This window comes from Paramormyrops kingsleyae, chromosome 8 (assembly GCF_048594095.1).
Source record: "Paramormyrops kingsleyae isolate MSU_618 chromosome 8, PKINGS_0.4, whole genome shotgun sequence".
Lineage (NCBI taxonomy): Eukaryota > Metazoa > Chordata > Actinopteri > Osteoglossiformes > Mormyridae > Paramormyrops > Paramormyrops kingsleyae.
The window spans coordinates 27,994,598-28,008,364 of record NC_132804.1 but is presented as its reverse complement, the minus strand read 5'-3'; positions in this window follow the sequence as shown (position 1 = coordinate 28,008,364).

Below are 13,767 nucleotides of genomic sequence, written 5' to 3'. Positions count from 1 at the left end.
CAACAAGGTTTTGCATTTCCCAAGCCAAGGATATAACGTCTACATTTATGTCATTCTTTCCAGGATCGATGGAGAAGATCATCATCGATATGACAAACCTGGAGGGGGAAAGGAGGTTCTCCAACGACTGGCAAGAATTAACAGCGACTGAATTCAAGGCATTTATGGGTCTTTTAATTTTGGCAGGGGGTTTTCAATCAAGTAAGGAATCCATTAGAAAGCTGTGGGACAGAAAAATAGGAAGGTGGATTTTCCGGGCGACGATGTCCAGAAAAAGATTTTTTGACTTGTTACATGTCGTCACGTTCTACAATCCAGAGTCGAGAGCATTGAGGGAATCGACTGACAAGCTGGCTGCGGTCCGGGACGTATGGGACACGTGGTCAAGCAACCTTTCCATTATGTATAATCCCGGCCGTGATATAACAATTGACGAGCACCTGGTTCCCTTCAGAGGTGAGTAGTATATGTTTTTTATTACTTGTCTACATTGATCTACATTGTTACAACAATTTATAGTTTTTATGTATAAAAATTGTTTTTTGAACAAGTTTGATGTTAACACTTCTATTGATTAATGTACATATGTATATCGACCTTACGTTTATCATCAAATAATCGTAACTGATCATTTATTTCAAGCGGTTACTGTATTTGTTCACGATATGTACTTGAGTAAGACTGGGTTACTTAGTCACTAAAGGAATGATGTTGTACGTGTTACCAGAATTATTTATTTGCATAAAATATTAATCTGATTGCTTTATTTGACACCACTAAGTGTTCTCCGTATGTCTTCTTGTAGGCAGCTGCCCGTTTCGGGAGAACATGCCACACATACCCAGCAAGTCCGGCATCAAACTGTGGGTAGCGTGCGATTCAAGATCCAGCTATTGCTGGAAAGTCCAGGTCTACACAGGCAAGCCTCCGGGGGAAGAAACGGAAGAAAACCTTGCAAAACGCGTAGTGCTGGACTTGTCGAAGGGGCTGAAGGGGCAGAATGTTACCCTAGGTAGTTTTTTCACGTCTTTTGACCTGGGTCAAGAGCTGCTCAAAAAGAAACTGACTATGACAGGCGAAGTGCGCTGCAGTCGGCCGGAGCTGCCGTCTGACTTCCTCATAAGCAAGGGCAGGCGACTGCACAGCTCAAAATTCGGATTCTTCTCAAACACAACCATTGTGTCGTATCTGAAAACAAAAAGGAAAATGAATGTGCTAATGAGCACGTTCCACCAGAACCCGGAAATCAGCAGTCGCGTAGATCGAAAGCCCTGCATTTTAACAGATTATCATGAAACTAGAGGTGGGGCAGATACAATGAACAAACTGACCGCAGCGTATAGTACAATACGAAAAACTTCGCGCTGGACACTTGCACTCTTCTGTGACATGCTGGACATTGCCGCGCACAATGCCTGTGTAGTCTGGAATGTCATAAATCCCGACTGGCTGTACAAAAACGGAAGTAAACGTAAGGTGTTTCTGGTGCAGCTGGGTGAAGACCTAGTAGCTCCTGCAATGCAGCAGCGGTCATACGTGCGCGGGATGGTGCGGCCGGTGAAGGAATTCCAGGCCCCTTTCCTGGGTGAGGCAATAAGGAAAAGGTGCGCCTTATGTGATCGATCAAAGCACAGAAAAACACGTGTAGTGTGCTTCAGGTGTGGCCAATATGTTTGTAAGTTACATCACAAAGCTATTTGTAAGCGTTGTATAAAATGAAAGTCTATTGTTGGTAGCAAGGCTGTAATTATATTATATACCCCCCACCCCAATATTCAGAGCTGCTCACAATACCCTCTCAATATATATTATAATTATGGTCTTGTCTCCCCCCATGCTGACTTTATGGTGATGGTCTTGGTTAGTGGTATAGTGCATGGGCGTCGCTGCCATTAAATCTGAGGGGGATGTGTCCCCCTCACATTTCATAATTATTCGTTTGGACACCCCCACATTTAACATAAAAATATTAATTTTATGCCAGAGTGTCATCCCCCCCCCACATTCAAAATGCTTCTGACGCCCCTAGTGTAGTGTGTGGAGCCACACAGGTGTCACGGTAGAAGGAAATATGTTGTGGCACGAATCATTACGAGAGAATATTTTTTCTACCATGACACCTATGGGGCTCCACAGTTGTGGATGTTGCAGTGCAGTTGTGTAGGAATGTCCTGCGTTCATATATCTTGTGCTTATTTTTTATGAATTGTTTTCTTTTAATAATTGAATTGAGTGTTCTTTTTTTTTGTTCTTGTTGAATTACTGAAGTTTTATTCTTGTTTTAATTATATCAATACTTAATAGTAATCCTAATAAAACAATTTTATTAATTGCACCAACGGATCACAGTTCCTTGTTAAAAACAAATCAGTTCTTTTTCCAGTGTTATTCCAACTTTGTGTATTGTATGTGAACCTTTCTAAATGTGGAGGAAAACCTATATTGAAGCAAATGTGGGCAGGCACAGAATGTATTACAGCTTTAAAAATATATGTTATTCAAGTTTTTTTTTAACAAATATTTTCAAAATTTAATCTTTTTCGCACAAGGTGTCTTGATTTCTTCATGATTGATTAGTCACCACAAAGAATGCCATTCAGTCCCATTATATTCGAGAGGAATACTAGGCAACTCACAGCAGAACAACCTAGATGGACATGGAAGTAAATTAATGACAAAAGTCGTTGATGAAAAAAAACACGTTGAATTACACTTATCGAATAAAAACGCATTGCATTAATGACGCTTTGAATTTTTGGGGACTGTAATTTAATATGTGCATACATTTAAACATTGAACATTTCAACTGAAAACATTTCAATCGTAATTTCATTGCTTAAATATTCAGTACAAAAATATTCGGCTTCCAAAATTCAGTTCCAAAAGATACGTATTTTAAAGTGCATGTTTATAATTCAACCACATGAATTCAGTTCATTTAATTTCGCCTCAAAATAAATTTCAAAAGAACAAATTCAGTTGAAAATATTCCATGAGTTTTATTCGCATCTTTATTATTCAAGCAGTAACATTCAGTTGTCATGGATACGGGCGGCTCGGACACGAGGACGAGGCATCGGGCACAAAAAAGGGTGGACGACCCACTAGCGGCTCCAAGAACAAAAAGGGGTTTATTAAATAAAACAGAAAACACTACAAACACAACAAAACCAAAAAGGACCACGAGGGGTCAAAAACTAAAGGGAATAAACTAAGACTAAATCACAAAAACCGAATACACATCAAACTCTGAAAATAGCAAAACCATTGAACATCGCAAACAACAATACATCTAATACAGGGAATTTCTGACATAACAACCATCAAACGCAATCAATACAAACCAACAACAACAATGAACCACTGGGGAACTGAACAGAAGCAGGAACTAAAATACTAAGGGGTAACGAGACTAACCCCTGATTTACACTGGATGCGTATCCGCTGCGGTGCGTTTCCGACACGGCAGCCGCAGGCAATCGCCGCCAATAAAGTCAATGCATCAGTTTACACCAGATCCGCTGCGTTGCGTCTCCGCTATGTCTCTGTTCCGTCACGCGTCCGGAAGTCCGTCGAGATGCGCATCAAGTCTATTTTTGACGGATACCGATCAAGAACGCAACACAGAGTGCATGCGCCAATTCTCCGTCACATTATGGACGAGGAAAATTTAATTTTGGAGGTGGAGAAACACGAAATTGTGTACGACCCCAGACATCCTTTTTACAAGGATAATAGTAGAAAGGAGAAGGCGTGGAGTGAAACTTCAGAAGTTCTGGGATTTGATGGTAAGTTGAATCTTCCAATTAACTATGTATATACTTGATTTTTAATGAAAGTAACCTGTACTGTGAAGTACTTGTAAACTCCTAATAAAGTGTTCAGTAACCTATATGGGAGTGACACATTATTTTATCTATAGAAACATAGATAAATGTTATGTTAAATGTTATTCTCCCGTGGTCATGTGATCTCGCAAACCAGCGGCGCGCCGGATCAGATACGGACCGCAATCGCGTCCAGTGTGAATTGGCGGACGACTATGGGCTGATATTTGTGCCACTAGAAACTGAATATGAATTTTGTATATTTGAATCTGCAGTTATCCGCATTACAAAACTGAATCTGAATTTAATAGTTTGAATCTGAATTCCAGTAACTCGAAATAGCATTTATCCTACCTCGAAAAATTCATTTTGCGAGTTCAATTTCAATCTAGTGTGACACACCTAACTCGAGATAGCATTTACCCAACCTCGAAAAATTAAGTTCGCAAATTCAATTTCAATCTAGTGTGACACACATCCGGGTCCTTGAGAAAAAGTAATCGACCGCAGATTCACAACGCAACTCATTTCCACGTTTACGACAGTTCTGCAGGTCGGGGTAAAGAGGAGGCCTATGCCGGGGTGTCGCAAGTGCAAATGTGGGATCTTTATCGTACCACCACTTCTCACAAGTTGCCAATACTCTGCTACTCAGAGACAAGCGTCACGCGAGAGTGGCGGTGCACCGCGCGCCGTACCGTCAGTGTTGTTTAGGCGCTCCTGTTGTTCCCAACACCCCCGCCGCCGTTCTCACGGTCAATACAGTAGCGACACTTCTATTTCTCCACTTAGAGCACTGCTTATACAGATCACCATATTAAACGCCAGTCCAATTGATGTTTCCGGTTATTAGCACAGTACACCGAGAGCGCTGTAGACATGCAGCAGACAAGACGCATAGCACCTCAAACCCGCTTTATAACTTTACATTTAGATCGATACCGGGGGGTATGTGTATCGATGCATTCGTGTTGTGTTTTTTCTCCCCCGCCAATCAGGAGTCAGGAGCCGCTTGTGTAGATCTTCAGATTCAGCCTTTATTGCCACAGTGAGGTTGCAGGAGTGTGTCCAATACTGTTTTACACTAATTTTTATACATTTTCTTATCGTGTAACAATATCTCGTCACTTAAGCATCATCATTTCTTCAACCATTCACCATCGTTGTTTTCTCCCAACACCCCTAGATGATGTTTGTCAATCATCTCTTTTACTATTTGGTCCCTCGGCTGAAAATAATGGCGGCATGACCATGTCTAGTTGTGGTTTTTTTAAACACCCAGCCGTGAAATTTTGCGAATCCCTTCCTTCAGTAGCAAACCTTGCATCGGTCTTTGTCAGTCACGTTTCTGCACTAACACGCCCCCATTCGCCATTTTGAGTGTATCGCGGATGTAAACACATTTGCTTAATATTTCATATTCAGTGTTTTTTTTTCTCCACAAAAATGTAATGTTTTATGTAATCAGTTATAGCCCACTTTCATTACCAAAACACGCTAGTAATGCAGGTGTTTAAGAAAGGAAGAGAGTCACGAACACCACAAAAATGTCATTGCATGGACATAACTTTATTGGTCATATTTACATGCTCTATGCATTATGAAGTTCTAAATAATATTACATACTCACATAAAATTAATACTGATTTCCGCTTCATATCGGCGAGATGAATATTTAAAAAAATATTTTGCATAAACACTGCTAGAAAGCCACATGAGATGAACAGGCAAGCCATAACTTAAACTAAACTAGAAGTAAAATTAATATCCCTACTATCCCTAGCTAGTTTTGCGTTAGTCTACCATATTAACATAAACTAGAAGTGCCAGAAATCGTTAATTAAACCACATATACTACCATATACTAACCAGACGTATGGTTAATGTTTATGTTATCGCTCGTATATATAAAGCTTATTCTCATATGTATCATAAGGTAATGACAAACCTGCGAATCCAGCATTTGTTTTTCTGACATCCCGGCACACGCCTCCTCTTTACCCCGACCTGCAAAACTGTCGTAAACGTGGAAATGAGTTGCGTTGTGAATCTGCGGTCGATTACTTTTTCTCAAGGACCCGGATGTGTGTCACACTAGATTGAAATTGAATTTGCGAACTTAATTTTTCGAGGTAGGGTAAATGCTATTTCGAGTTACTGGAATTCAAATTCAAACTATTAAATTCAGATTCAGTTTTGTAATGCGGATAACTGCAGATTTAAATAATGAAAATTCATATTCAGTTTCTAGTGGCACAAATATCAGCCCATAGGACGGCCTCGAACGGAATGCGAATGCAGCGCAGTCGCACCGCAGCGGATACGCATCCAGTGTAAATCAGGGGTCCACAGGCCAGGTGAGGCTAATTAACAAAGACCAGGGAAACAGGGCACAGGTGAAACTAATAAACTCAAAGGAACTAAAAACAGGGAAACTAAGAACCAACCAAGGACACAGGGAAACAGAAACCAACACTAGGGAATTAAACTGGTAAAGACACAAGCAGGGGCACAAGGAACAAAACCAACTACACAATCAGACAAAATAACTAAAGAAACTCAAATGAAACACTAGGGAGCAAAATACAAAAACAGAGGAGGTGGGATTCAAACGAGGACAGAAGGATATACAGACAACAACATGCTCAACACATTGAGTCACATGACCAACCAGGTAATAGGGGGGAACAAAGACTAGCATAAAGAACGGGATGACCAGCAATGCCTGCTGGCCAAACGAGGAAGGGACACGGTATAGGACCACAGCAGGGGCTAACCCTGACATCAGTCCTCTTATTTCTGCTTTACAATATTCAGTCCCGTTATTTTCCGCTGTTTCAAATACGCTGCCACAATTTCAGTGGTTTAAAATACGATCCGAAATTCAACCCTCTACATCCGGGACTAGCAGGATGAGCCATAGATTGCCGATAGAGTTCTCTTTGGGAACCGCGATCAAAATGGAGCAAGCGATCAGTACAAGTAGGCTACTGATTGACTTGGCAGCAGATTTTTGTTGATTGTGTTATTTATGTTTCTTGTCGTTTACTGGTCAATACGATAACTTATTTCAACCCCAACTAGTAGGTTTTTATGTAAGTAATTCGCTAGCTGCGTTAATTATCACCAAACTTATCTTGCTAACGTAAGATGCCTACGGGCAACTACAAGGTTTACACACCAAGAGTTTAAATCAGCGTGATAAATTTATGATAATGACAGTCAGTTATGAAAGCTGCTGGCAACAGGTATAATGGCAAGGGTGCCAGCAACTGACCCATACCCAGGGCCGCTGCTGACCAAATGGGTGCCCTAAGCAGAATTTTACTTTTGTGCCCCTCCCCCAAATATTACGGAAGTAAAAATAAAATAATTAAAAAAACACCTACTATAGGGGCCAAAATAGAACTTTATTCAAATAAAAGTAAATACATAAATAAATTGTATCATTTATAAATTACAATTGTAGCTCTACAGCAAAAAATACAAACTAAAATTACACTTTAAATAAAACATTTATATTAAATAAAATAAACAATAATAAATTGAAATAAAATCAACACTGTCATCTGCTGGAGCTTTCCAAAGTTCAAAATTTACAAAGGCACACTTCTGCTTTTTCTTGAGGCAAAGTCGTAAATGAGCTCTTCATATGATAAAGCCTTTGCTAATTCAGAGTTGATGCTGACAATTGCCAGACCACTCATGCGCTCTTGTGCCATAGATGAGCGCAAGTACGTTTTGATGAGCTTCATTTTAGAAAAACTTCGCTCAGCAGAGGCAACAGTTACAGGGAGCGTCACTGCTATGCGCAGAGCAATCCAGAGATTTGGGTACAACTTGTATATTTTTGTTTATTTGTATATGTATATTATTAATATTAATTTATTATTATAATATATAAAAACGATTTTTTTGAGCAGCTGGGATGGTGCCCCCCTGGGAGTTGGTGCCCTACGCAGACTGCGTACTCTGCGTATAGGGAGCGGCGGTACTGGGTAAATCATTAGTTGGGCAATAATTTACTTATGCACTACGAGAGTCAAATAGTTAACACGGTTTCTTGGGAACACAATTCATTAACCGCTAAATATTTAAACACAGAATACAAATATAAATGTAGTGAATTATCAATTTAGTGTAAAATCGGTTCTCAATAAAACTGCAGCTTCTGTCAAATACCAGTAACAGAAGCCTGTAAAAAGACGAACATGTTTAACAATATCGATCAGCTAAACTAATTCAGTCGTCTATACGTGCTTACGGACAACAGCATTTGTGCTGCCGTCTGGTTCTCATATTGAGATTAGGAATCTGGTCTGGTATAACTACAATGACGATGACGTTTTCTTACTTACGTACTTACTCATTTTGAAGTTTTTACAGAAAGACCATCCAATCTTCAAGCAAGGGCACAAACATTTCAAACTACAAGCACAGTCACACACTGAAATATCTAATCGGCATTACTCCACATGGAGTTATTTCTTTCATCTCCAAATGATGGGGTGGGTGCACTAGTGACAAACGAATAACAGAGAATGGTGGTTTTGTAGACAAACTACTGCCACGTAACTTAGTTTTGCCAGATCAAGGTTTTGACATAAAGGAGAGTGTGGGAATGATGTGTGCTGAAGTGACAATACCAGCATTCGCAAACGGTCACCATCAGCTGGAAGCAAAGGATATGGAGGAAACAAATGTATCACACATCCTAGAATCCACGTGGAGAGAATTATCGGTCTTGTACGCAACAAATACAAACACTGTCTTCCAAAATTACAATCAGTATGATTCTGCCCTGTGAAAATGAGAGTGTGACATCTTAGACAAAATTGCCAGTTTGCTGTGCTTTGAGAAACATGTGTCCAGGTGTTGTGTGCTGATTGTTAAAGTACACTGTGTTGTGGTTAGTGTACTGGTGCGACTCTGTCCCTGATAGTTGTCCGATACCGGTGTAGCCAACCTTTATTAGCACTAATCATAACCTCAGAGGCTGAACAATGCAGATGTGATGTAATTGTAACTCCCATTTTCATCCCACCCTCATATTGAGTTATTTTGACAGGACAATTTCTGTTGATTGATTCCTAGTTTATGTTGTCCAATAAAGCCAGGCTACATTACATGAGTAAAAATTTATTTATTTTGAATGGTTTCAATGATGACAATGTCAAGCACCTTTTTATATAACTTGAAACGACATATTTGTTTCTAGTAGAATTTTATGTATAGCATTATAAATCACAATATATATTTACACAGCATAAATCATACACTACATTATAATTTCCAGGAAAAGGGAACACGGGACACAAAGGGATCTTTTTTTGTATTTTTTTGTATTTTATTCACAGACACTTCACAGACAGTAAGTGCAACAAACAAAACCACATCTAACAAACACAACCCAAGCTAAGCTAAATCCTAAGTGAAAATAAGTCAACAAAGAAACACGGTCTACACCTGACTCCCTATCCAAATCATACAGTAAACACCATGTTGCGCAAAAACAAACAGGCAGTCACCCCGTACGCACCAAGCACACACACACACACACACACACACACACACACACACACACACACACACACACACACACACACACACACACACACACACACACACACACACACACACACACAGAGAGCAATCACGCAATCCAAACACAGTGTCCCAAAGGGGCGAGCAAAGAGAATAGTCAGGAGTCGGGTGAAAGATCAAAGAAACCAGCAAAGAAATCAAAGCAAAGGAACAGTACCAGAAAGGGGGCGAAGCGAAAGTCGGAAACCAGAAACAAAAACAGTCATACACGGTAAGAGTCAGCCAATAACAATCCAAATCACAAATCCAAAAATGAGCAGAGCTCCTTTTCTCCTGAGGAACAGGAACTGACGCGTGGCGTATCGGAGGAGCTGTGTGCGGGGTCTGGTCAGCAAGGCGGAGCCAAGATGCAGCCGGCGAATGACGACAAGGGAGGGATGTCCGGAGAATCTGGAGGCTTCCCCTGGAAACTTATGGCACATAACACGGGTCACGGGGGTAGCAGCTTCAGGAGAGATACCCAGACCTCCCTCTCCCCAGCTACCTCTACCAGCTCCTCAGGGAGGACGTTCCCAGGCCAGCCGAGAGATATATTCCCTCCAGCGAGTCCTGGGTCTGCCCCGGGGCCTCCTCCCTGTAGGACAGGCACGGAAAACCTCTCCGGGTAGCCGCCCAGGAGGCATCCGCACCAGATGTCCAAACCACCTCAACTGGCTCCTTTTGACGTGGAGAAGCAGCGGTTCTACTCTGAGGCCCTCCCAGATATCCGAACTTCTCACCCTATCCCTAAGGGAGAGCCCAGACACCCTGCGGAGAAACCTCATTTCGGCCACCTGTATTCGCAATCTCATTCTTTCGGTCATTACCCATATCTCATGACCATAGGTGAGGGTAGGGACGAAGATTCTATTATATATCACATCTATTATTATAAATTATTATATATTTATGACATCATATGTAGACCAAGAGGTCATGGGTCATCCAGCTCCAGCCTTATCGCTGAAATAGCTCTGAAAAGTCATATATACACCTTATTCAGGAAAATTTAATTGTATATATATACAGTTGTGTTCAGAGTAATAGCAGTGTGTCTAAAAAAAGTGAATAAAGCTGAAAATCCTTATAATAGTTTTTATTTCCATACAAGCAAATGCATTGGGAACACTACACATTCTATTCCAAATCAAAACAAGAAGAGAAATTCACCACATTTGTGTTACTCCTTTACAGAAAGTGAAGGAAAGGGAATATTAGGCTGCTCAAAAAAATAGCAGTGTCCACATTCTTCTTTACAAACTCAAAGATTCACCGTTTGAACTGAAAAATGTTTTAAGATTTTGCTTTCCTTTGAATCATTGAACTAATATTTAGTTGTATAACCACTGTTTCTGAGAAATGCTGCACATCTGTATTGTATGGAGTCGACCAACTTCTGGCACCTGTGAACAGGTATTCCAGCCCACAATGATTTGAGCTCCATCTAGGCCTCTGAAAACCTGTGGATTGAAACAGTATTTATGTTAAGAACTGCAGTCTCAGCAAAAAATACTGAACAGCTCAATAAATGCATACATCTCTTGACATAAACCAAGACATAATGAAATAAAAATACATATTGATATATTAATATAATGCTTCCCGGAAAATTTAGGATCTTTTTAAAGAAACAGGACGGTGTCTATGTTAAGAAACATCTCTTGGGATAATGCAAGACACAATGAAATAAAAATATATTGACAAAATGCTTCCTGGAGAATTTTGGATCTTTTTAAGTAAACAGGACAGTGTCCATGTTAAATATTGCATTCTCAGCAATTACTGCCAAGAAGAATTACTAATGACAGACTACATAACTTTTCTGTACTAAATATTTTTTTAAAATTACATTCTCAGCAGTTACTGACATGACTTACGGTTATTGATGCTGACTACATAACTTTTTCTGCAAAACATTTAATTTTGTACCTCATGTACCTCATGGCACATCTGCACCTTACCTTGTCTGCACCTATGGCACTTTATTTATTACATGGTAAATGCATATTTACTTCTGTATATAGATGTATATAAATTCGTTTTTCCTCTTTTTATACTTATCCTCTGTTAGTACTTATATACTCATCCTACGTCTAGCACAGTCGGAGTTCAGCCAGGAAAACACATTTCACTGTATGTTGTACCAGCTATAACTACATGTGACAAATAAAGAATCTTGAATCTTAATCGACAGAGAGTTGAATACGCTGTCGTGCGCCTTTTCACAGCGCGTTTGTTTCGCAGACTACACATTTTAAAACAATCGACAGCATTCTTATGCAATTTGACATATTGAATCGACAACATCAAACTAACGATCTGCAAAATACGAAATCAATCGGCTAAACACCCGAAAAAAAGAATAATAACGGGGCGAGATTTCTGCAGCTTACCTGTTAGCGCTGTGTAAGGCTAACCAGCCTTATATTGGTATTGGTATATTGGTATATAGGTATTGCATACATAAAAATCGTATTTAAGCAGTGTAACCTTAATATACAATATTCACCTCATAATGTTATAATAATTGTGTCTACAATCCAAGGTGTAAAGTGATAGATGCAGTAGCAGCAGTTTGGGCAGGTAAGAGTTGATTGTATTGCTGTCTTCACCCTTCAGCAGCTATGGGTGTATGTGTATAGAGTGTGTGTATGTCAATACGTGTGTGGTTGGTGGGAATGGGGGTGTGATAGAGGCTACAGGGATGGGGAAGACGCTGTTCCTCAGTCTGTTGGTATGTGTCCTGATGGTCCTGTATCTTCAGTCTGATTGCTGAGTCTTTGTTAACTGATTTGCATTGCATAGCACTTTGCCTTTTCATCTCAATAGGCATTGAGGGCAGGCTGGTTTTGTAACTACCATTACTATTACGGGAGGCCACACAAACTAGGGTTTCTGTGTTACAAAGTAATACAGCAACCAGAAGTATAATAAAGTAACAAAGCTGGATCCTACAATTGGTACTGGTACAGAGTTTTGGCTGGTGTCAGCTGGAGCCATCTGACCATGCCCCACAGCTCATTATTGAAAGTGCATTGAACATGCATATACTATTGGCATATGTAATAAATGCATAACAATATTAGTTAGTTGTGAAGTCGTGAAGAATTTTAAATATGTATTCTTGGACTGAATTACCGATCATGTCGTGCAGTGCTCAACAGCGACATCTAGTGGGGCCTGGCCCCACTGGTCCCTAATGTATAGATGCAACTGCACTTGATATAAAGTACCCAAGGGAAATGCCTACAGGAAAAATATAATTTTTTTTACATGGACTTTACATTTTCCATACATGATAACATATGGCTTTAGTAGGAAATACAAGTTTATTGTTTGTTGTTTCTTAATAAAAATGTATATTGCTTTTACATTATTCATATGAAACACATGCATGACCTCTCCACATTCAGTTGGTTTAATTAAACTGTTCTCAGAACACAAAGTGAATATATCAACTGAAAACAGATGGTTCCTTTTCAAAATACTCATTCTAATTTTGTGGAACCATTATGCACGATTCAATTAAATTAATTCAAATAATTGCGCATAAAAACGAATACTGACAAAACATTCATTTAATATACGGAGTACATCAGTGCAGAGCTGAAATGTTTGACAAAACATTAACTTAATATGTATTTTAGGAAATTTATGACAAATGACACATACATTTAATATGGATTGTACTTGAATGTAGGATTATATGTTTGACAGTACATTCATTTGAGTTTGCTTTTGTATTTTAGATCAATAAAGGACATATGTCTTAAGACACAATAGGTTAAATATGAGTTGTACATTTATTTTGAGTGTCATATAAAGAGCTTATATATATTAGGTAAAATGCATGAGTCATACGTTATTTTTAAAAATCCTTTCCGTATCGGTGTAGCCGAGTGTCAATGGATTAGAAAGGACTGGACTAAGAACACAGAGCAGTGGTGCTCCTGTGTAGATGATGTAAGGCTGCCCACCCAGACATTTTGTGGTCTGTATGTGACGAAATACAAAATCCAAGAGCACTGTGTGAGGGTTAATCACAGGTTGTTGCACTTATTCACCAGTTTATGGGTATCCAATGCATTGAAAGCGGAGCTGAAATTGACAAACAGCAACCTGATGTATGTGCCGGAATACTCCAGATGGGACAGGGCTGTGCGGGGTGCGATTGGGGTTGCACCCTTAGTTGATCTGTTTCCATGGTAAGCGAACTGCATGGTGCCGGTACAGATACATGGAGACGTTGGCCCTGATGTGAGATAGAACATAATTGCCAAATGTCCCCACAAACTGGTGCGGCATACTTTCCAACAAACTGGCTCTGTCTGGCCAGTGCACCAGTGTAGACAAGCAT